The following is a 26,300-nucleotide window of genomic DNA, read 5'->3' on the forward strand; positions in this document are numbered from 1 at the left end:
ATTCATTCATGAGAGACACAGAGAGAGGCAGAGACAGGCAGAGAGAGAGGCAGGCTCCATGCAGGGAGTCTGATGTGGGACTCGATCCTGGGACTCCAGGACCATGCCCTGGGCCGAAGGCAGGCCCTAAACCGCTGAGCCATCCAGGGGTCTCCCCACAGCAGCTGTTTCTTTTTTTTTTTTTTTTTTTTTAAAGATTTTATTTATTTATTCATGATAGTCACACAGAGAGAGACAGAGAGGCAGAGACACAGGCAGAGGGAGAAGCAGGCTCCATGCACCGGGAGCCCGATGTGGGATTCGATCCTGGGTCTCCAGGATCACGCCCCGGGCCAAAGGCAGGCGCCAAACCGCTACGCCACCCAGGGATCCCTGCAGCTGTTTCTTAAAATAAAAACTATCACAATAGTTCTACTAAAAACTTCTTTAAAATTATACACACAGGCACACACACCAAACACCTCTAATTGAATAAAAGAAAGTAAACCATGTCCATAATTTCATATTTATTACTCTGCACTGAAGTTGCCTTAAATCTACCAAAATTTAGAGACACCAAGCTACATTCAGAAAGTATGAAGGAAAATAAAAAGCCTTCCCTGTTTTTCAAATATGGGTTTATAGTTCTTCAGGAACACCAGACTGGCCCAAGATTGGTATAATCATTCCACCTCATGCTATTCTTAGATTTCATCATCAGTCAGAAGTTAATAATAGATGTATTATGCCAGCATCCTCCTCCTTGTCTTTCTTCACCATTGCATTCTGTTTCTCTTCACCTTATTGGTAATAGTAGAAGGAAGCAGCTAGATTATAAGGAAAAAGATTTCCTTCTTGAGAGTAATAGGAACTCCGATCTGAGTATCTATGAGTTAGGGAAGTGAAATCTCAAAGTATGGTCCCCATGTGTCAGCATCAGGATCACCAGGGGCTTGTATTTTAACAAGCCCCTGGGCAATTGTGAGGCACATCAAATTTCAAGACTACTGAATAAAAATCTTAAAAAAACAAAAAGAGTCACCATGACAATCAGCCATTTGAGAGTGCACAGAAAATTCTGTGGTATCTTTGAAGATCTTCCCCAAATTTATTGGCTAAATGCAGGAAAAATTGATATCGTGAGGCATTGTACCTTTGAACATATTGCAAATTAAGAAACAGCATGGTCAAATTCTGAGTATGGGGCACTTAGCTCATGAGTTACAATGTGAAGTATGAGAACTCCAAAGACTGAGGGTTGCATTAAACTGAATAGTACCCCCCAAATTCCTATGCACTTGGAACTCAGAATGTGGCCTTATTTGGAAAGAAGGCTTCTGCAGATATAATAGTTAAGATGATATCAGAGTGGATTAGGGTGGATCGTAATCCAGTTCCTGGCATCGCAGTAATGAGGACCTGTAGAGCGACACCACAGAAGAAGTTGTGTGAATTTGAAGGTGGATTGGCGTTTTGCTGCCTCAAGCCAGGGAACACCAAGGAATGGTGGCAGATACCTTTGCTGGAAAAAAGCCATGGACGGATTCTCCTGAGAGCCTCAAGTAGAAGCCAACCCTGCTGACCTTGATTGAGGACTTTAGGCCTCCTGAGCAATGATTGAATAAATGTCTGTTGTTTCAAGCCAACCAGCTTTCTCTCAATTGTCATGGCAGCTGTGGAAAATTAATGCAGGGGACTTATATTTTATGAGTTCATATTTGATGCACATTCTTTGACTCACTCTTGGTCCATAAACATCTTCTTATGAATATGCTCTGTAGGAAGGTTGCTGTGCCCCCTTACCCCCTCCTCCTCTGCTCATCTCCCCATCCTTTCAAAGGATTTTTAAAGAGTCTAGCTTTAGTTGTGAAAGTCATGTTCTTATTTATTGTTAAGAAAAAACTCTCCTAGAAGAATATTAAATGTAAAACCCTTTCATTTGTGTATTTTTAGTTAGAAATTATGCTTATTATCTCCCATCCATCTGTCTTTCAGTAAAATTTTCGATTGACATGGATTATGCTTTTTAAGCTGCTTTATACTCATTTGTTCAAATACATACCAAGCCTTTTAATTGGACCATTTTATATGCAAATAACTAATACTATTAAGTATATCTGTGTCTCCTTCTGTTGCTGTTTAGTTGTGTCATAAATGCATTGACCCTCCACAAACAGGGTTAATCAGAGTAGTGTGTGAGTGCAGTGTGTGTGCCTGTGGCGGCTGCCAGCTGTAGATCTGAGATAAAGAAAGAATAGACATTTACCAAGCAGAGCTCTTTGTGTCTTAAAAACAAAACATACATAATTATGAATGATATATTTAGGGAAGCCTGCTTTAAGGAAACGGTTTTGCATTCACTGTACCTTATGTGAATAGCTCCATATGAGCTCCTCTGCTGTGTTTTTCCCCCAAATGACTTAGCAAAGCATCTATATTTTAATGTACAAATATATATATATATATTAAAGAGTCATAAAAATTGAAAGGAATATTTAACAACAAAATAACTTTGATCAAATAATTTAAATGACTTAAAAGATCTATCTTTGAAAAATACTTGTTAAATGTAATAGTTTTAAAAGCACAAAATACTTAAGAGTATGATTCTTCTTGGGCCTTCTTCCATGTTTTATTTCTATAGCTCTCATTTCAGAATCTGTTAATTTTCAAGTTTCCCCTAAAACTTTTAACATTCTCAATTTATCAACATGGCTTTCTAGTATTCTCAGTTATATCTTTGAGCTAACCTGGAGCTCTCAGAGATAGTTGTCAGATAGTTCCCTCACAATAAGGTCAGTTCCATCTTGGGACACCTGGGTGGCTCAGTGGTTGAGTGTCTGCCTTCAACTCAGGTCATGATCTTGGAGTCCCACATCGGACTCCCCAAAGGGAGCCTGCTTCTCCCTCTGCCTATGTCTCTGCCTCTCTCCCTCTCTGTGTCTCTCATGAATAAATAAATAGAAATCTTAAAAAAAAAAGATCAGTTCCACATTTTAACAGTTTGAAATTCATGTTAAGGAGGCTGGAGTTTACTTTTAAAAATCAGTATAGGTGATAAATATTTTTGTGTAAAGGAGTAGCTTAAGAAATATTACACTGGGGATCCCTGGCTGGCGCAGCGGTTTAGCGCCTGCCTTTGGCCCAGGGCACGATCCTGGAGACCCGGGATCGAGTCCCACATCGGGCTCCCGGTGCATGGAGCCTGCTTCTCCCTCTGCCTATGTCTGTGCCTCTCTCTCTCTCTCTCTCTCTGTGACTATCATAAATAAACAAAAATTCTTTAAAAAAAAAAAGAAATATTACACTGAATCTGAAGGTATTCATCAAGACTGTTTAGAGAAGATTGATCTTTATTACAGTAGATTGATGCTATTTCGATACTAACCAGGCAAACAAAAAATCCTTTGCTTCATTATTGCAACATATCTACCATGTGTGAAGTATTAAGCATTAGCAATAGAAAAGGAATTCAGTCCTACTTTCAAGGAGTAGTAATCTAACAGGGAAGAGGGACAATAACCAGACAAGTATAAATCAACTTAAATATACAGAATTGGACCACTTGAGCTGAGGGGAATTAATAAATGGTACCGTATCCATTTCCTAGGGCTGGGTTTTGTTTTTTGTGGTTTTTAAATTTTTTTATTTAAATTTAATTTGCCAACACACAGTATAACACCCAGTGCTCATCCCATCAAATGTCCTAGTGCTGCTGTTCCAAACTACCACAAACTTAGTGGCTTGAAACAGGAAAAATGTAATCTCTTCTGATTCTGGAAGCTAGAAGTCTAAAATCAAATCTCTGCAGGGCCAGGGCCACACTCTCTCTGAAGGCTCTAAAAATGGATCCTTCTTTGCCCCTTCCAGTTTCTGGCCATTCCAGCATGCCTTGGCTTCTGGCTGCATCACTCCCATCTGCCTCCATCTTCATTATGTGTCTGTCTTCTTGTCTCTTGTCTCTTATAAGGTTGTATGTCATTGGATTTCAGACTCCTCCTAATCCAGGATGAATTCATCTCAAAATCTTTAATTTAATTACATATACAAAGACACTTTTCCCAACTAACATTACATTCACAGGTTCTGGATAGACATATCTTTGGGGAGGAGGGAGCACCATTCAACTAACTATAATACCCAGACGAGATGACTCCATTGCAGAACAGATTTGAAGAGAGAGGGGAGGGAGACACATGTGAGTTTTCTTGGAGGCATGGATAGTGTGTCTTTTCTCCTTTTAACACAATGCCTGGCATGTAGCAAGAACTCCATAACTGTGAAATTTGATGAAATACATTCATGAAAATGTTAGGTGGGCAAGTAGGCATACAAGTCTAGAGATCAGGAGAAAGATCTAGGTTGGACAGAGGAATGGATAAGATTACCAAGAGAAGGGACGCCTGGGTGGCTCAGTGTTTGAGCATCTGCCTTTGGCCCAGGGCGTGATCCCAGGGTCCTGGAATTGAGTCCCATATTGGGCTCCCTGCAGGGAACCTGCTTCTCCCTCTGCCTAGGTCTCTGCCTCTGTCTGTCTCTGTGATGAATAAATAAATAAAATTATAATTTTATATATATAAATATATATGATTTATATATTTATATATAAATATATAAAATATATTTATATATTATATATAAAATATATAAAATATATAAAATATATTTATATATATATATATATATATATATATGATTACCAAGAGAAGATGTGTGAGAACAGAGAAAAACAAAGCAAGAACCATGAGATAGAGAGTCCATCATTGAGGAAACAGCTTTGGAAAAGACTGAGAAGGAATTGATGGAAAAACAGGAGGGATCGACAAATACCCACCATTTGCTTCAACGTGGATGGAACTGGAGGGTATTATGCTGAGTGAAGTAAGTTAATTGGAGAAGGACAAACAGTGTATGTTCTCATTCATTTGGGGAATATAAATAATAGTGAAAGGGAATATAAGGGAAGGGAGAAGAAATGTGTGGGAAAAAGCAGAAAGGGAGACAGAACATAAAGACTCCTAACTCTGGGAAACGAACTAGGGGTGGTGGAAGGGGAGGAGGGCGGGGGGGTGGGGGTGAATGGGTGACGGGCACTGAAGGGGGGCACTTGACCAGATGAGCACTGGGTGTTATTCTGTATGTTGGTAAATTGAACACCAATAAAAATTATTTTATTAAAAAAAAAGAAAAACAGGAGGGAAACTAGGAGAGAGGGGTGGTATAGGAGACAACAAAATAATGCATCTTTAAAAAGAAGAAGAGAAAAAAAAGTGTCAGGTGACATTAAGCTGTTTAAGTGTTATAAAGCTGGATTTGGGAACTTTGATTTAAGCAATTTTGGAAGCTGGGACACCAGTTTCCAGTAAATTAAAAATTCCAGAAGCTTTGACATTTTTAAAAATGTGCTAGTGGACAATGAAACTAAACCAATACATAGGCTTCCCTCCATAACCTCCTATATACATGTTTCAAAAAAGGGATTTGAAAAAATTCTATGCATGGACACATGCTCATGACCTCTCTTCTTTGATCCCAGAGACAGACCATGCAAGTTGTTATGGATCATTAGAGCTGCTGTGCTAGTGTCTTCCATTCGTAACCTCTCTGCTCATTGCTGGACATCTTATCACATTCACAGTGGGAGAATGCAGTTTCCAAACTGTGATTCTGACTCTGATCTTCCATGTAAAAGAATGTTCTTCAGGCATCCCACTGAATCCACTATAAAACATCAGTCAGGCATACATACCATGGACTCAGAGACCTTCCTGATCCGTAGTGTGAAATATATTCACAATAGAAGGACCCTGCAGCTTTATATGCTAAGAGATTTAAAACCATCCATCTTATACTTTGATGCCATCATCAGCTTTTTCCTTTACAATGACATCTGCTGTTATATGAATTTAGTTTTTCTAAGTTAGTAACTGAAATACCCTGATAGCTGTAATCTCACCTGTTGGAAGGACACTGAGCAAATTCCACCGTGGCTTATGATCAACATTCCACAAATTTGGCCTTTTCAATTCCATTGACAATTAAAACTATTCCATTGAAATTGAGGAATGGTTGAACATTGTGGTTTCTCTGTGTAACTTAGTATCCCCCACAACATTTTTAAAAAAAGATTTTTATTTATTTATTTGAGAGAGAGAGTGCACATGAGCAAGGGGAGGGGCAGAAGGAGAGGGAGAAGCAGACTCCCCACTGAGATCTTTATCCCAGGAACCTGAGATCCTGACCTGAGCCACTCAGGTGCTCCTCCCCCAAACATTCTTGAAGTAATAACAATAGAAACTATATTGTAGTTTATTTGTGTCAACTAATAAAACTAACTAGGAAAACTAAAAAACAAACAATTTTTTAAGGAGAATAAGTTTGGACATTTTGGATGCTGTCATTTTAAATGATAACTATCAGTAGAAGGCCTTGAATCATTTTCTCTGCTTTATGAATTGAGATTATGGCAGGTGTATTCACTTCAAAAACTAAAAATGAACTTGCCATTACTTAGCTTGACAGAGTCTTAAAATCAGGCAAAACAAAAGAATTTATTTAAAATGAACTCTAACTGTTGACATATTTTTCGATTGAATATGTGAGAATTTGGATGTGATCCTTAATGGAATTATTTAAAATTTTGTTTTATACAGATTTCATGCTAGACTTTGTAAAACAGAATTATAAACATATACGTAATAAGAAATTATTAAGTTGGAACATGTACAAAGCCTGCTTATGCTATTTTATTATGCCATTCTGTAATAACTAATAAATATTAAAACCTATAAATTTGGGATTTATATCAACAGGTCGATAGGGAAACATAGCCTTTATCTCTGCCTTTATTATTCTATCTGCTACTTTAATATAAAATTCAATTAAGACATTCTAAGGATTCTTCCAACAGAGCATAGAAAAATCCAACAGCATATTTTCTTTTTATTTTAAAGATTTATTTATTTATTTATGATAGAGAGAGGGGGGGGGTTAGAGAGAGAGAGAGGGAGAGAGGGGCAGAGACACAAGCAGAGGGAGAAGCAGGCTCCATGCAGGGAGCCCGACGTGGGACTCGATCCTGGGACTCCAGGATCATGCCCTGGGCCAAAGGCAGGTGCTAAACCGCTGAGCCACCCAGGGATCCCAAACAGCATATTTTCTACTCTTTTAGAATTTATATTCACAAACTACATACATGTGCCTAATTAGAATTTAATAAGCTTTTCACCCAAGAGAGAATTCTGATCTCTGTAAAGCTTTTATCCTTGCCCTACTTATAATGTCACTATCAAGTTCTTTATTCTGCAGGTTTATTTTTTGAAAAGATACAATTATATGTTATTTTCCTGCATGTTATAATTATGCAGTTTTCTTTACACAAATGTTGCTTTCTGGAGAAAATGTTCTTTGTAATGTTAGGAAAGTAAAAAACTATTGTTTCTATAGAAATAGGAATATTCTATGTGAGCAATAGATTGAAAAGGGACACCTTTAATATGAATCCGTCTTTGTTGTTCAACAAAATGAAGGGTAATTTTGCAAAACTAAGGCCAAGAAAAAAAATGAAATACGGGATTTCATAGTTTATCAGAAGTCAGACACTTTTACTGCCAATAATTCAGCACAGTGTAGCCCCCAAGCCATACTCTACACTGCAGTTGTGTGTGTGTGTGTGTGTGTACACTCACACAGTGCTATGATTTGTTACGGCAATCTGTCATTACAAATTTGAGAGAGACAGAGAATTACTGTCTCTCAAAATTTACTGCTTGTAAATGATGTTATTTTATAAAGAAAAGGATATTTAGGATTGTAGGTTAAGTAACCTTTTGGTGCTTCTGTTTAGGGCTCATTTCACTTGCCCCAAATTTCCCTTGTGCCACTCATCTTCCCTTCATCTCCAGATCTCCTTCCCTCCTCTTTTATCCTTTCATTTTCCCTACTTTTTTTTCTGTAATCTTAAATTTCTCTACGCATAATCATAAACGGTCCCATTTATGATTCCTTTTCAAAGTTTTTCTCTGGAAAAACATCATTTATCAAGTGCTAATTCATTACTCAAAGATGTTCATAACTGTCAGTCAAGCCTCCTGACTGGCCTGAGAAAACTGGTGTTACTCTTCTGAGTTCATGTCCTCTCCAATACAGAACTTTTGACCCTAACATGAACTCCAGCCATGAAAAGCCACATACTATGCACCACTTTCCTGTGAAATAGCCCTACAGGATCTAACCTCATTGAATCTACCCCGCTGAGAGATTATGTCATATTCATGACTGTACACACACACACACACACACACACTCATTCATGTGTGTAGACGTATGTTAGTTTGTGAAGACAAGCACAACTCAAGAGAAAGCAGAGAAGGAGTTGCACCTGTGAAAGAGGAAATGATTATTGAACTATACTCCCAAAGGAATGCTTGAGAAGGATCTGGAGCACTAGTGAAAGATTAGTCATAGGAAAGAAAGAGAGTACTTGTCCTTGGAAACAGAGAAGGAATGACCCAATAAAGGCAAGGGGGTCCTTTCAGGTAAATGAAAAGGGAGTTAGAAGGAATCATGTTGGATGGCATCTATTCCTTAGTGAAAAGGAAGTCAAGGATGGGACTTCAATCTTGAGGAGAATAGGAAAAGATACATCTGATTCAAATGCATACCTTACTTGTCAGGTTTCTACAGAGAAACAAAACCAATATTGGATGTGTATACATACACAGTGAGATTTTTTTTAAGGAATCAGCTCACAGGATTATGGAGACTACCAAGTCTAAAATTTGCAGGGTGGGCAACTCAGGAGGAGTTAATATTGCAATTCAAGGCCAGAGTTTGTCTCCTGTTCATGGAAGGTCAGTCTTTATTCTATGAAGGCCTTCAACTGACTGCAGGAGGCTAACCCATATTCTACATTATTCCAAAGCCACCAATTTAAATGTAAATCTTGTTCACAAGAAACACCTTTATAGAAATATCAAAAATAATATTTGGCCAAAGATCTGGGCACTGTAGCCCAGTTGAGTTGACATATAAGATTAACTAGCACATATATGTTGCCTTTGCTGCCTAATTCCATGTTCTTCAAGAATCAGTTCTCCCATCTCCTCAGAAAGCCTTCCCATATGTCCATCCTCAGATGGAAGTTTATATCCCTGATTGTAAGTCCCAGACAATACTCCTTTAATGTCTCCCACTGGAACCTAGTCCCTGAGCATGGGGATTTTTTTCTATTTTTTTTTAAATTTTATTTATTTATTCGTGAGTGACGAGAGAGAGAGAGAGGCAGAGACACAGGCAGAGGGAGAAGCAGAGGGAGAAGCAGGCTCCATGCAGGGAGCCCGATGTAGGACTTGATCCTGGGACTCCAGGATCACACCCTGGGCCGAAGGCAGGCACTCAACCGCTGAGCCACCCAGGGATCCCTCTACTTTTCTATCTTCAGCACCTCAGATATCACCATCTATCTCCTAAGCACTTGATAAAAACTTGACGAATATCTTTCAGTTTACTACATTGTGAACTCACTGAAAACAGGGACAATCTTAAAATACCTCTGATACTCATTACCTAGCACAAATGAAGAGCTCAACGAAAAAATGCTCCCTAAAGGAATAAATGGATAAATCACTTACCAAATGCTTACTGTGTATTTTTCCTTATCTCTGATAACTTGCATATTATTCCAATATTGAAAAAAAATTCTGAAGATTTACACAGACTTGGACTGCTATACATGTGGAGAAGTTATACTAGCAACTAGGATTTCAGGTCAGAAAATGCTGGTGTAGGAATCAGACATCAGCAATTTTTAAAGTCCTGCAGGAGATCCCAGTGGTTGGGAATCCCTGTACTAGATACAGATAAAGTAAAGAAGATACTCAGGAAGGTTCAGAATAGAGGGAACCTCTGTGGAAAGCAAGGCCATATGGGGACACCAAAAAAGAGGCTTTGCACAGGTTCCAGAGGAAGAAGGACTCCTACAGAGAAGAGAGGAGTATTGAAGATAAAGTTATGGGGTGTTTCATAAACACTCTTTGAATATTTACCACGTGCCAGACACCATGCTAAGTGCTATACATGGTTTGCCCCTTGTCTTCATGACAGCTCTGCAAGGTATATTATGGTAAGTTCTTTTTCCAGTTGAGAAATTGAGGTTTATATAATTTAATTAAGTTCCCAATACCCTACATGAAGTGGACAGAACAGCAACATTTCAAGCCTCTGATAATCTACTTGCAACGTTTACGTCCTTTCCACCACAATAGTGGTTCTCAACCTTAACTGCACAGTAGAAGCACCCAAATTTATGCCCCACTTAAGATCTGTTCTAGGAGGATCTCTGGGTAGGAGGCCCAAGCACCTATATTTTATTTTAATTCCCACAATGTTTCTAAAGTACTACCACGATAGAAGACCAATACCACAAACACCATAGATTATCTTGTGTTTTGCCAGCCTTCCCACTGTGGGCTCACAGGTGCTTTCATCCAGAAACAGAGACTAGACTTGATCAGTTTATAAATGGTCTGCCCCCAATTCAGAAAAGGGAACCTGAATGGTTACACATTTGCCAGGTAATTCGAGATGCTCCTAATAGGTGACCACTTTGATGTTAGCAAGAGTTTTATCCCGTTGTTACTTTGAGTTAATAAAAGGATTACACCATGCCGAGTCTCTGACTTTCCACAAAGGGTCGTGCTCACTGCCACTTTGCCTTTGTGGGTTTTATATCACAGCTGATGCTTTATACATCCTACCTCATTCCAAAAATAGTTAGGTACTGCTGGGCACACCACATGCGCGCGCGCGCGCACACACACACACACACACACATGCCCCACAAATGAATCAGGCCATGGTAGATGTCACGAAGTATTTGTAAAGCTTAATATCAGATTTTCTTCTATTAATTTTGGGAACACCCAAGTCACTTTTCTTTGTATTATAAAAGCTTGCAGCTAATGTCCATGATCACTACCTTCATGTGAAATAAAATGCATTTGTGCAAGCTCCTGAAATCATGTCAAAATTCAGTCAGGTATGTAGGCAAAACACTAACTTGATAAATTTAGTATCAATCCCAATAAGAAAGATTAGTGGGCAAAAACTAACTTTGATAGTATAGAGCAGGTATTTATTACAATATCTATTTTTGATAATATAGAGCAGAAGTTCTCTACCCTGGATTCACATTAGAGTCCAGGGAGGACTTTTTAAGCAAATAGATACTCAGAACCCACCCCTAGAGATTGATTAAACTGATAGTTGGTCCACTTTGGCTTGGATCTTGTTATAACAAAAGCTCTCTAGGTGATTCAAATCTGCTGTTTTTCTTACCCTCCCCCAAACTTCCACTGTTGTAAAAGATGGGTATTAAATGAGGATATTCTGATTCACATAATTACTCTGATGGTGATGATGATGATGATGATAGGAACTCTAATTGAATTTGCCATGTGCTAAACAACTTTTCCAAGTATTTAACATATAATAACTCATTCAGTACTCACAATAGCTATTTTCTGAGATAAATATTATCATCTTTTTGCAGGTGAAAAACAGGTGTAGAGAGATTAAGTAACTCAGTGTGGGACTTGGCAGAGGTAGAATGTGAATTCAGAGTCTGCTCTAGCACCACACACTCTTACAGCTTTAAGTGAGATAATGAAATAACTATATTATGTCACCCTATCTCTCCCTCCCATCAGGTTCCCTTTTCCTTCTTCTTGATTTTTTTCAGAGTCTAACCTGGTGCAGGTTCACCCATTATTAAGTGATAAAAAAAAAGGAGCTTTCTCCCCACTGCCCTCAAACTCCCAACACCCATAGTATATGCCTTGCGATAGAACAGCACCAAGTCTTTGAGCTCCAGGGAAATACTACAAGGTTTCCAAGGAAACCTCTTTATTTCTCAATACAAGGGAAAATTTTAGAGCTTTAGAATCATGGAGATATATGATCAGATTTATGTACCTTTATTTATTAATCCTAATAACCTGAGTCATTTAATCTGAGACTCAGTTTCTTAATCTGTGAAATGGAAATAATAATGCCTAAAAGGTAGAATTTCAAGGATTAGGCAAAATAACATACATAAAGGTCCTCTGCACATAGTAGGCACTCTACACACATGGGTTGCCCTTCCTTTGATCCTGTTCCCATTCCACATATACAGTTAACTTTGCACCTAGCAGCTTTTGTTCAGCTTGTACATTTCTGCTTCCTTTATTCCTTTAACTTCTATGTATGGGGCTACCAGAGCTGTGCATGAAAAAGTCCTGCCAGGTAAAGTAGTAGCTACCTCTGGAATTTTAGGGCTCTGAGAAAAGATATCAGGAATAAAAATGTTTCTTAAAACCTTATAACCACCACTCCACCACTACCAAACCACCCAAATGCCTAAGTTTCGCACCTTCAAATATCACTGAGGAACTGCTAGAAGAGACCACATTTGTCTAAATAAGGTAGGGGTCATCTTATTTTGTTCACATGTGACTGCATGTTGGCATTCGCATGTGCCATACCAGGAATGTGCGTAATGAGAGCAGGCAAAAGATGGGAGAAGGCAGATTCATTTTTTTAAGCAATAAAATCTTATTTGAGCATACTTCCACTGTAGTCCTAAACTATAGAAAGGAAAGTTTTTGGCAAACTGAAATAGCCTTTAAAGTTCCAAATGTAAAAGAAAGAAAGAAAGAAAGAAAGGAAAGAAAGAAAGAAGAAAGAAAGAAAGAAAGAAAGAAAGAAAGAAAGAAAGAAAGAAAGAAAGAGAAGAAAGAAAAAGAAAGGAAGGAAGGAAGGAAGGAAGGAAGGAAAGAAAGAAAGAAAAGAAAGAAAGAAAGAAAGAAAGAAAGAAAGAAAGAAAGAAAGAAAGAAAGAAAGAAAGAAAGAAGAAAGAAAGAAAGAAAGTTCCAAATGTACCTAGTTGCTGTACAGTTCAGGAAAAACGCTTGTTTTCTCTGATGCTGTGGTGGTCTGGTCATCAAGTCATACTTCTACTACTTAAAGAGTACAATAAAATGGAAGTCTTTCTTGTCTGTAAGTATCTGATTTTTCGGGGAGCTTATGTGCCATGGAATATTTCTCCTCTTTTTCAACTCTTTCCTTCCTGTACAGTTAATTTCCTGTGAGGTTTATTTCATTTTCTTGATATAGTTCAGTTGTTGGTTTCTGGTCAGGTATTTGAACCTCATGTTCAATCTTTGCATTTTCTGATTCTAAAGATGCACAATTGCTTTGAAGAGTATTAATATATGTAAGCTTTTATCTTCTCTAGCTAATTTGTTACACATATGAGTAATTTTTTCAAAAGTTTTAAGGAAACGTTTGCTTGAGGGCATACATGTGTCTTCAAAGCTTCCCATCTAAGTGGCCTCTAAGATCTGACCTTTTTTTTTTTTAGTTTTTATTTATTTATGATAGTCACAGAGAGAGAGAGAGAGAGAGAGGCAGAGACATAGGCAGAGGGAGAAGCAGGCTCCATGCACCGGGAGCCCGACGTGGGATTCGATCCCGGGTCTCCAGGATCGCGCCCTGGGCCAAAGGCAGGCGCCAAACCGCTGCGCCACCCAGGGATCCCTGACCCTTTTATTATATCCAGCTCCTAGTGGCCATCATCCACGTCATCTCCAAGGGTAGCAAACAAATCCATAGTCATCAGCTAGTATTCAAACACTGGATCTGGTGATCCTTCTTATACAGAGATTTTTCCAAACACACCTTTGCATTTCAATCTTTTTCCCCATTCTGTCCATTGAGTCACTCATTCTTTCCATCCCTTACTTTCATATGGAAGTAGTTTTAAACTTTCCTAAAGATGGGAAATTTTATCAAAACTTTTCTTCAATAATATCTATAGTTGCATTTTACTCTTCTGGCATAAATTTTAAGATTATTATGGTTTAGGTCACTTGGGATTAGATGGATTCCAATGTATCCTTCAATGACTACTGTATTCTTCTAATAGCAACCATCACCTCGTCTGGTTCTGGATTGATTTCTTTCCTTCATCTTTCTTTTCTAGCAAGTCTATTTTAATTTCAAAAGGTGAGGCTTGGGCAGCCCCAGTGGCTCAGTGGTTTAGCACTGCCTTCAGCCCAGGGCCTGATCCTGGAGACCCAGGATCGAGTCCCACGTCGGGCTCCCTATATGGAGCCTGCTTCTCCCTCTGCCTTTGTCTGTGTCTCTGCCTCTCTCTCTCACTCTCTCTCTCTCTCTCTCTCCTGTGTCTCTGCCTCTCTCTCTCTCTCTCATGAATAAATAAATAAAAAATCTTAAAAAAAAAGTGAGACTTATTCCATTTTACAATACCTACCTTCATACTCAGCATTTCAAGTAGCTTTGTTTCAAGTCTGGCCTCCAACAAAAACGTGTCTAAGGCTTCAAAGTCTTTCTTAAAGAACTAGATCCTGTCATGAATTTCATCTATTTCTTCATCTAGGACACTAAACATTCCATCCAGGTCTTCAGCTCTATGCTTATAAAGCAAGATTTCAGCTATAGAAAATTCAGTGTTAGCTGCCCATGCCACCATCTCCCTGAAAATCTCAGAGTCCTGAACCTGGACTCACACACCTGCAGGGGGAGTGCTCACAGCTTTGCACATGCCCTCCAGGATAAGCCTGTGGTACAGCCGTTTACCTGTTAGAGTGGCCTCTGTGGCACATTCAGGGCTTCAGGTTGCTAGGGCTCTATTGATCACCCCAAACTGCAGGGAACCCACATTCCACTCAACTAAATCAGCAACCAACAGTCAAGATGAACCAGTAGGGAGGGGATTAAGAATGTGGATACATTTCATCTCATTTTTGTCTCCGCATGGAACACAAAGTAGGAATATTTGTATGACCTCCAGGGGAAATGAGTGAGGGTGTTTGTGGACTCACCCTACCTGTAAACCATAAGTAAACAATCCATGATTTGTCATACCTGTGAACCTTCCAGGGTTGCTGGCTATAAGGAAACTCCCCTGTCCATGTCATGTACTAAGGCTGCTTCTTCTGTGTATCCAATTTGGAGGCTAGTCCCAGAGATGCATTCTACCCTGAGAGGTCTCCCCAAAACACAGCCTATTCCAGTTTATTGCTGGTCAGTAATAGCATGTATGTGTGTTGGGATAAAGAACCTTAAAAGGGTTTCTGCTTGCCTTTAAATAATTATAGATTTATCTTCTCTACTTTTAATTCTGTCAATTTTTCCTTCACAGATATTAAAGCTGTATTTTATTTGTATGTCATCATGATGAGTTGTTCCTTTTATTACTATGAAATGCCCCTCCTTGGGGCATAATTCACCTTGCCTTATAGTCTGATGGGTTCGATATGTTTTCATATAGACACACCCACATTTTTATGGCATATCTTTTTGTACTCTTACTTTCAACAAATCTATGTTTTTATATTTAAAGTATATTTCTTTAAAAACCATATAGTTTGGTAGTGCTTTTCTATTCAGTTTGATAATGGAATGGTTATTATATTACATTGGATGTAATGTTAGGTTTAAGTCTACCATATAGGTGTTTGTTTTTAGTTTATTTCATCTGTTCCTTGTTCTTATGTTCCTTATTTTTGCCTTTTGGGTTAATTAAATTTCTTACTATTACATTTTTTTCCCTCTATTGATTATTTTCACTATATCTTACTGGAATGCTTTCCCCCCAGTGGTTGTATCTTGAGATTACAAACTACTTATCTTTTTTTAAAAGATTTTATGTATTTATTCATTAGAGGGGGGAGGGGGGGAGAGACACAGGCAGAGGGAGAAGCAGGCTCCAGGCAGGGAACCCGACGTGGGACTCAATCCCAGGTCTCCGGGATCACACCCTGGGCTGAAGGTGGCGCTAAACTACTGAGCCACCTGGGCTGCCCCACAAACTATTTATCTTTAACATTATCTCTTTCAAATAATATTACTAAAAGAACAGTCTTAAGAACCTTACAAAATTATAATTCCATTTATTCACTTCCTATTGTTTCCTTTTTATCTTATATTTTATTTACTCATAGGTAAATGAGTAGGTACTCCTAGGTAAATATATTATTATTTTTGCATTAAATAGTTATTATCTTTTATAGATAGATAGATACCTACATACATAGATGATAATTTTTTAAAAGGTCCTTAATACTTATCCAGATGTTTTACCATTTATTCATTCTACTACTCTCTTCATTCCTGGGTGTGAATCCAGGCTTACATCAAGAATAATTTCCTTTCACCTTGAAAAATTTCCTTTCTCATCTCTTATAGTGCATATCTGCCAAAAATGAATGCTTTCAACTTTTGCCTGTTTTATTTTACTCTCACATTGAAAGATATTTTTCCTGAACAGTGAAAGCCATGTTAACAGGTACTTTCCTTCAGCACTTTGCAGATACTACATTGTCTTATGGCAATCCAGTGTTTTAGATGAAAAGCCAGACATTCTCAAAGTTGTTCCCTGTATGTGCTGTCTTTTTTTCTCTGGTTGCTTTTAATATTTACACTTTATCTTTGTTTTTAAGCAGTTTAGTTATAAAATGCCTCACTATGTTGCTATTATTACTGATTTTTTTTCTTTCTTTGTTGTTACATTTTTCCTATTGGGTTTCAGTTAGCTTTTCTCACACGTGGGTTGAAATCCTTCATTTTTGGAAAACACTTGCCTCTTCAAATATTTCTTATGCTCCATTCTCTTTCATAGCCTCTACGGCTCCAATTATACATGTTAGACCATTCGTATTGTATTACAATCACAGATTTTCTGTTCCATTTTCTTTACTCTTTTTTTTCTCTTGTGTTTCAATTTGGATGATTTTTATTGGCCTGTCTTAAATTTTCTGATCCTTTCTTCTGCTAGGTTCAGTTTGCTATTCTGCCCTCTAAATGAATCCTGTGTTTATGGTACCATAATTTTCATTTTTATCATTTCCATTTGGTTCTCTTTTTTTTTTCAAGTTTTATTTATTAATTTGAGAAAGGGAAAGAGCAGGGGGAGGGGCAGAGGAAGAGGGAGACAAGCAGACTCCCTGCTGAGTGGGGAGCCTGATTTGGGGCTTGATCCCAGAAGCCTGAAAGCATGACCTGAGCTGAAATCAAGAGTCAGATGCTCTCCCTTTCACGAAGATGGCACTGAAGGCGAAGAAGGAAGACCCTGCCCCTCCCAAAGCTGAAGCCAAAGCAAAGGCTTTGAAAGCTAAGAAAGCAGTGCTGAAAAGTGTGCAGAGTCACAAAGAAAGGAAGATCCTCACGTCACCTACATTCTGATGACCCAAGACCCTGTGTCTCTCAAGGCAGCCCAAATATCCTCGAAAGAGCACCCCCAGGAGAAACAAGCTTGATCACTATGCCATCATCAAGTTCCCCCTGACTACTGAGTCAGCCATGAAGAAAATAGAAGACAACAACATACTTGTGTTCATTGTGGATGTCGAGGCCAATAAGCACCAGATCAAACAGGCTGTGAAGAAGCTCTATGACATTGATGTGGCCAAGGTCAACACCTTGATCTGGCCTGATGGACAGAAGAAAGCATATGTTCGACTGGCTCCTGACTATGATGCTTTGGATGTTGCCAACAAAATTGGGATCATCTAAACTGAGTCCAGCTGGCTATAAATATAAATATAAATTTTTTCACCATAAAAAATAGAGTCAGATGCTCAACCAACTGAGCCGCCCAGGCGCCCCTCCATTTAGTTCTTTTTTACTGTACCTATAGCTCTGCTGAAATTCCCCAACTATTAATGAGTGCTTTCTACTTTTTTCCACTATATATTTTTAAGATGTTTATCATAGCTTTCCTTTTAAAAAGAAGATTTATTTATTTATTCATGAGACACAGAGAAGGAGAGAGAGAGGCAGAGACACAGGCAAAGAGAGAAGCAGGATCCATACAGGAAGCCCGATGTGGGACTCGATCCCAGGACCCCAGGATCACACTCTGGGTCAAAGGCAGACGCTCAACCACTGAGCCATCCAGGAGTCCCTCATAGCTTTCCTTTTAATCTTTGTCTGCTAAGTTTAATATCTGGGTCATCTGTAGGTCTATTTCCACTGCTTTTTTTTTTTTTTTTTACTTTTATTATGGGGGCATATTTTTCTGCTTCTTCACGTTCTGTAATTTTTTATTTTATATCAGCCTTCATGGTTTTCATAGCAGTAAATAATATTTATTTTCAGAAAAGGGCTCACTTATTCCTCAGTCACTCCACTACTGTGTGGAGAAGAAGGTGGAAAAAGGGATTGAAATAATCTAATATGTACTAGATCTGAACCCAACTTTGCTATTGCTTAAATTCAGCTCACTATTGACTTTAGATGTATTGAGGAAGGAAGTAGGACTTTCTCTTTAGCTAGACTGAACTTGGAAATGCTCCAGAGCATTTGAAGCATAGCCTAATAGGCAACATTCATGAACCCCAGGAAATCTCCGTTTTTCACACTCCAGCTCTCAACTGTCCAGATCTAAAACTTCTCTCTCCACCATGTTGCCCTGACCTCCAGCCATTGAAGGGCTGCTGCAGTAAATGGAATGAAGATTTTCTGCACCTTAAGATCTTTGTCAGCAGTCCTGTCCTGCCATAGCCTGTCTCAGTTACCCCCAAACACTCAGTGAAAGCCTGCAGGAAATAGTTATCGACAAATACAGATTCTTTCTATGATTGGGCTGACTCAAAATTCTAATCTGTGATACAAGCCCACTTGCAGCTGTTAAAAAGTTTGTTAACAGTTGGTCTGATTATTCTTCCACTATCTTCAACTTTCCCCCCAGGGGCTGAAGGTGCTCTTCTTTTCACTGTATCCCTAGGTGTGATTGAAAACAGCAACAACAAACTACAGAGTTCTTCTCTCTGAGGAAAGGTTAATCCCATTCTGGAAGTTAATTTATCCAAGTTTCTTTGGGTCTTAGCTTTTTGGTGGGTTATTTCATACCTACTGCTTCTACCTCCTCACAAAAAAATCATCCTTCAGCCACTCCTAAGTCTTTAAAGCATACATACCAGAGGCAGGTCCACCTTGGGAAGGCAGATCTGGAAACAGTCTCAGGGCTGCTTGGCAGAGAACTCCAGGGTCCCAAGCACCCAAAGCACACTGCAGAAGGGAGTCATTCATTCTTCCTCTAACTCAGAGATCTTTGGGGGAAAGACACAGGCAAAGGACTTGAGCAGCAAGGACTGCTGTAGTATGAGGCCCAGGGCAGGGTCTTCCCCCGTCTCTTGGCTAGGTCAAAAGGTAGTACTGATGATAACATAATATTTTGGAGCTAGGTGGGAAAACTCCATAAAGAGAGGAATGTGGAAGGCAAATGAAGGTAAGGATGACCTTTGACTCTTTTCCTAGGGCCAAGTCTTATAGCTGTGAAGATAATAGAACTTATATATATCTCTTCTCCAAGAATAGAAGGTAGCTTCAATATTGATGGGATACTCTAAAAGAAATAGAGTACAGTATATCTTCTAGAAAGCTAATGTCTCTAGATGGATATATTATAAGGAGTAGAACTAGTGCATAAAATGATTCAAGACAAAGCTTGCCTCTGATAACAAAATATACAAATTTGACCCATATGAGAATGACTATGACAACTTAACAGGGAAGTGACATTACTGTTAGCTTTTACATTGCCTTCCAACCAAAAGCAAACACAAAATGACTGCTGATATCACTTTAAGGTAATTTTCTTATGTTGGCTGGGTTATGGTTTAATTGATAGTTTAAGCAGAACTTCAACTACAAACAAAATTTATTGTCACTTTTTAACTTACATAGTTTTTGAACATGATGGAATTATTTATAACTATGTAGTTCCTGTATTTATTCCCACAGATATATGATGAAAATCTTAACATAAGGAACCACAACCTATGTTAGCATAAAAATATAACTATATTTTAATTAAATTTTATACTTCACCATGTCTGATGTAGATAATTGTATACTTTGATAGAATTTAGCTTTCATTTTAGCAGCATATATTTCCTTTAGCTGTGTTGCCTCCCCCCACATACACGCACAAACGTGAATTTGTTAGGATCACTTCAGAGAGGTTGGAGAATTTGTTCCCTTTATAAAGCAGTGCTGAAGAGTGAAGACAGAGAATTGCAGTTGAAATGGTGGATGGAATACATAATTTCACCCTTTCCTTCCCAAAGCCACCCTGTACTGATAGTAAACAAAAAAATGCTAACTGGAATAACGAAAATGGGAGAACATAGAACAGCAGAGAGCTGTTGACATATGTTTTGGAAAATGGCAAGGGAATGGATTAAGAGGTACTTGATTTAGCTGAGCAGTGATGTGGAAACCTAGGTGCCTGCAGAGGAGAGGCCAAGAAGATGCAAACAGGAACGCCCTAGAGAGTCAGGGAAAGCACAAGGAGTGAAGGCAAATGGTATTGCTGAAGCTAGGGGTGAGATGTGGAGCTGAAAACAGGACATGGTTGAGATTCTTTTCTTTTTACATTTTTAAATTTAAATTCAACTTGCCAACATATAGTATAACACCCAGTGTTTATCCCATCAAGTGCCCTTCTCAGTGTGTCACCCAGTTACTCCATTCCTACACCTGCCTCCTCTTCTGCAACCCTTTGTTTGTTTCCCAGACTTAGGAGTCTCTCATGGTTTGTCTCCCTCTCTAATTTTTCCCACTCAATTACCCTCCTTTCCTTTATAATCCCTTTCACTATTATATTCCATGTATGAGTGAAATCATATGATGATTGTCCTTCTTAACAGCTGGGCTCCCAAATCCCCTTTGCACCTGTGCAGCCTGGCAACTACACTAACCTCTGCAGGAGGTAGGACGTGGGGTGTCTTATTCTCTGTAGTGACTTAATTAGAGAGGCTCTAAACCCAGTGATCTTGGAAATGGTGGTAGGTGGCATCAGATGTAATACCACAATCTGTTAGATTAAGTGGAAATCTGAATGGTCAATAGTAATAAACTCCCCTCCCCTTCAAATCATCTTACCGAGCTTTGAATACCGAGCTATTCATTTCATAACAATGAATTCTATATCTACTCTGACAACCAGGCTTGTCCCTCCTGGATGGTACATTGGAAGGGGGGCTTCTCTGGAAGATCGGACTACACAGGTTGGGAGAAATCTAGTTACCCTTGAGTGTGTTTCAGTAACAGCTCAGCTTTGTCAGATCACCTTACAGTATTGCCCTAATGTCCGTGATGCATTGCGTAAGCAGGTAACTAGGGAATACCAGATGTGTGGAAGGTCTCTAACAAAAAAGAGACCAAAGCAAACAAACAAGAAACTGAAGGAAACAAAGACTGCAGGGAATAAATGAAAGCTCAAAAGAATGTATATTCTCATAGATAATAGAAAAGAAATTGTGTCCATGAATCAAAATATGGTCTTTATAAAAAAGGAATGAATAGAGACAAATAGAATTCTTAGAAATCAAACGTATGTTAGCAGAAATAGAATATTCAACAAAAGAGAGAAGAGAAATTATTCCAGAGAGGATTCTAGTGACAGATTAGTGGAAGAGAAAAGATAATAAAATTAGAGATTCCATTTAAGGGGTCCAGCATCCCACTATAAGGAGTTTAGTTTCAGAATAAAATAACAGAGGAACCAGACTTCAGAAATTGCTTAAGAAACATAATAAAATTTCTGCAAAATTGGAAGATACAAGTAAAAGTCCCTCGAGTTGCAAACAGTATCAGTTGGGGGAAATAGGGGGACCCACACCAAAATGTACTATGATGAAATATTAGAACACTGGGATAAAGAAGAAATAATAGGGGCACCTGGGTGGCACAGTCGGTTAAGCAACTGACTCTCAGTTTTAGTTCAGGTCATGATTCCAGGGTGATGAGATTGAGTCCCCAAGTATCAGGCTCTGCAGTCAGCTTGGAGTCATCTTAAGATTCTCTCTCTCTCCCTCTGCCCCTCCTGCTCATGTGGTCTCTCTCTTGCTCTCTCTGTCTCTCTCTCTCTCTCTCTCTCAAAAATAGATAAATAAAATCTTTATTAAAAAAAGAAGAGAGACGCCTGGGTGGCTCAGTGGTTGAGCATCTGCCTTTGGCTCATGGCATGATCCCAGAGTCCCAGGATCAAGTCCTGCATCAGACTCCCAGCATCGAACTCCCTGCTTCTCCCTCTTCCTATGTCTCTGCCTCTCTCTCTCTCTCTCTCTCTGTGTGTGTGTGTGTGTATTTCATGAATAAATAAATAAAATATTTTTTAAAAAGAAGAAGAAATAATAGATCAAGAACAGAATGACCTGAATACAATACTAGAAACTAAAAGACAGTGAAGAAATTCCTTGAAATTTCTGGGGGAAATGTATTTCTAAACAATGAATTCTATATCTAGTCAAGTCAGTAATTAGTGGAAGAAAAGAATAAAGATATTTTCAAGCATTCAAATTCTCCAAAAATTTATTTGTCCTAAGTGTCATCCTGGGATTGCCCTTTGTAGCTTCCTGAGAAAGACACTCGGGATGGGGCTGGGGGACTGAAAAAAATAACTGACATAATTGTCTATATTAAGAGGAATGTTACATAATTAATGAGGAGTTTGGAAAAATGTAATGATGGCAAATAAAAGTTAGGCAAACTAAATTATGGCACAGCTACCAATTCAGAGAAAAAAACAACTGTGTAAAGGAATGGAAATGGAGTCATAAATCCCATGTGGTTTACATGTGAACAATATAATAAGGTAGTGTAAACACCAATTAGTGTTTTACCTAGAATTGTTGTATATCTAAATTGGAAGGCTTAAGGGAAGGAAAGTGTGTGTGTGTGTGTGTGTGTGTGTATAAATGAGAGAGCGGGAGGTTGGGAGGGAGACAGATATTGAAAGTACACCTGCTGGAGGAAGTGTACTTAGAAACTAAAGATAAGGGTTTAGTAGGAGACCAATAAACAATATCAACTTTGGAAAAAATTTTAAAAATGTATGAGAGCATCAAGTATCATTTAGGAATATGGAGTGACTGTCATATTTAACAGTTAAGAGTTGAAAGTGGTTGCCTCTGGTATTTACAGATGGGGAGGGGTAGAGTGGGATGGGACATTCCTTTAAGCTCTATCATTCTATGTGGCTTTTTAAAATATGTGCATGTATTTTTTAAAATATATGAAAGTTACATTTTAAAAAACTGAACGCTGTAAGTACTAGAGCTCAGTAGTTTTCAAGCTGTGCTTCCCAGGTTCCTGGACATTTCTGCAGGGGATGCCTTATAGAAGAGGGAGCTGGGTCAGCCTCCCACAGGAGCCTCAGCTATAGGACCTCTGCTTTGTCATTGTTAAGTTTCCATGAACTAATTCCTTTGAACAAAGGGTTCTGTAGAAAACACCACCACCAACAACAACAAACAAGTTTGAAAAGCACTCATTAGCCATGTGCATATCTGGAGAAAAACTGCTCCCCAAAAAATAAGCTGAATATAATAACTATCCGACTAGATCCAGTTTGGCTATCCATTGTCATTTTGTTTTACAACACAAAACAGAATTGTTCCATTTCTAACTCTTGATACATCTTAAGCTTGGAGTATGACCAGCTTGTTTGGGTTTCAAATATGGGCTGGACTTACAATTATTAAATTTTGCACAGGTTTGAAATGGTAACATTAAGTACATGCTTGTTTTTTTCCCAAACCAAATTGAACCCTCACTTCTTTAGAGGCAGCAAGTATGGCATATGCTGCCAAGTACAGTAGGGGTATCTTTCTATCCCGAGGATGACTGAACATTCTAGTTTTGTCTAGGGATGGATATGTTTATGATTGTGCTCTAATTAGGGTTGATTTTGGTCCTACAAGAGAAAAATACCCATGCCCCAGTTTAAAGGAAAAGATACAAATAAAAATCTTTGTTTTTAACACGGAAGATAATCTTTTGTGAACATGACGTATTGATTGTTTCCTGGGCTATCAAGCCTCTCAAAAATCAACCATCCTTCTCTTGGTGAATTTAATTTAGGGAAAAATCATATGCTGAAATTAATGCTACTAAGAAAACTATTAGTCAATCAATATCTATCTTTCCCCCTCCCTATCCCACACACACGATGTGAAGTGTTATACCTCATCTGTGGACTTCCACTGTTCCTCAATCTAGAATAATTTAAAGTTTCTTTGAAAAATAACTACATATAATTTTATATAAAATAAAACACATAATATAGATTTATTCATTTTGTATATCATATTCTATACATTTTACATGCATATCTCATTTGAGGTCGGCAGCAATTCTAAAATATGTATTATTATTCTCATTGTAAAGAGGACATAGTGACCCTTGGAGTTTGACGTGGCCCAAGTTGCATGGCTGCCAGGGGCCAAGGCAAAAGAAATCTATATTTTTGAAGTACCTATCTACTTGGGCCAAACACCTCTGAATGAATAAAAAGTCTAGTCTTTGTCAAAAGCATTTCTATAACATAAACAGTTCTGAATTACATATATAGAATGATCAACTCATCCTGGTTTGCTGGAGGCTTTCTTGGTTTTAGCACTGAAAATCCTGCATACTGGGAAATCCTTCAGTTCCAGTAAAATGGGTTTGGTTGGTTACTTTACATATAGAGTTGTTCCAGGAGGCTGTAATAGATACCCATCCTGGGAACAGAGAGACAGACAGGAAATGAAATGCAAGTAAAGGACACACTGATCAAGAAGTTTATTTAGATGAGGGTGAAGATGATTTCTTACCCATACCAAAGAAAACCAATTTCAGCAACTACAGTAACACGACAAAACAATTAGCTTTAGCTTCAAAAATGTTTATGTAAGCAAAGATATCTGTAGATTTAAGATCTATGTCAGTGTCATCAAGTGTCCAAAAGACAAATTTGACACTACCAGATCTTGAAAAGTAAAGACCTAACTTAAGTGTTTCATGAGAAAAAAATCACAATATACACAGCCAGATGTTCTAGGGCCAGACATCCTCAACCTCCCCTCTAAACTTTGTTCACCTCCAAGTCTGCCTCATTAAAGTATCTGCTCCCCAGTCCAGCTGACAGACTGGCACCTGCTTCTAGTATGCCAGATTCTATTCCCCACTCTATTCTTTTGGTCTCACTGATTCCTTTCAGATCACTCTTTTTTTAAAGATTTTATTTATTAGAGAGAGAGAGAGAGAGAGTACACAAGCAGGAGGAGGGGCAGGCAGAGGGAGAAGCAGACTCCCCATCGAGCAGGGAGCCGGATGCGGGTCTGACCCAAGGACCATGGGATGATGACCTAAGCTGACAGCAGACCCTTCACCAAATGAGCCACCCAGGCACCTCAGGATCACTCTTTTTCTTGGGTATTTTCCCTCCATACCCATCTTAAAATTAACAGAAGCCCCCTACAGCTTTCATCTGTGTCCATGTCCACATTGAAGAGCCTCCTCATTCTCCTTCCACTCCCTCCCCCTCAACAACCCATCTACCATTCAGCAGACCCAAAGAAGAGAAATAGAGATGCCTCTTCACAGGCCAGAAGGAGAATAAAAATGAGGAAAAGCTACAATTATTCTTGTTTGAATATTTTTTGGGGGATGTTTTTACCCATAAGTCATTTTGATAGGCTTTCTTCTAGTCTTTTCCTTTCCATCTAATGCCTACAGAAGTTCTAACATAGTAGAAAATCATGATGCATGTACATTTTTATGCCATGATTTTTATTTAAAAAAATTTTTTAAGATTTTATTCACTTATTCATGAGAGACAGAGAGACAGAGAGAGAGAGAGAGAGAGAGGCAGAGACAGGCAGAGGGAGAAGCAGGCTCCATGCAGGGAGCCCAGTGTGGGACTCGATCCTAGGACTCCAGGATCATGCCCTGGGCTGAAGGCAGGTGCTAAACTGCTGAGCCACCCAGGGGTCCCTATATGCCATGATTTTTAACCTAAGCATTAGGTCTTGTCTTTTTGTTGTCATCAGAAGTATCGTTGTTCCCAGCTACTCTACCAAATTATGATGTTATCATTAGTATATTTATGACATATGTCCCTTTCCATAATTAGGGCCATATGCATGCAAAATGAGTGCCCATTTCATCCAATTTTTTAACTGACATTTAATAATAATATACACAGCATGCTGCTGTTTTGAATCCCTTCCATATTTTTTGTTAGAGCCTCTGTTTTTTAATGCTTTTTTTAATGTATGGTTTTCTAATTTTTCTTGGACCATGTCTGTTTTAATTACTTTCAAAAAGAGGGACACCTGGGTGGCTCAGCAGTTAAGCACCTGCCTTCAGCCCAGAGCATGATCCTGGAGTCCCAGGATCGAGTCCCACATTAGGCTCCCTGCATGGAACCTGCTTTTCTCTCTGCCTATGTCTCTGCCTCTCTCTATGTCTCTCATGAATAAATA

General features: G+C 38.7%; 1 protein-coding gene and 1 pseudogene across 8 annotated transcripts in view; both read left to right on the top strand.

Annotated features, from left to right (window-relative positions):
- DTNA (dystrobrevin alpha) overlaps positions 1 to 26,300 on the top strand; it is a 365,257-nt gene that overhangs the window by 71,702 nt on the left and 267,255 nt on the right. The window lies entirely within an intron of this gene.
- On the top strand, positions 17,086 to 17,566 carry LOC140634674 (large ribosomal subunit protein uL23 pseudogene; annotated as a pseudogene).

Source organism: Canis lupus, chromosome 6 (assembly GCF_048164855.1).
Source record: "Canis lupus baileyi chromosome 6, mCanLup2.hap1, whole genome shotgun sequence".
NCBI classification, from domain to species: Eukaryota; Metazoa; Chordata; class Mammalia; order Carnivora; family Canidae; genus Canis; species Canis lupus.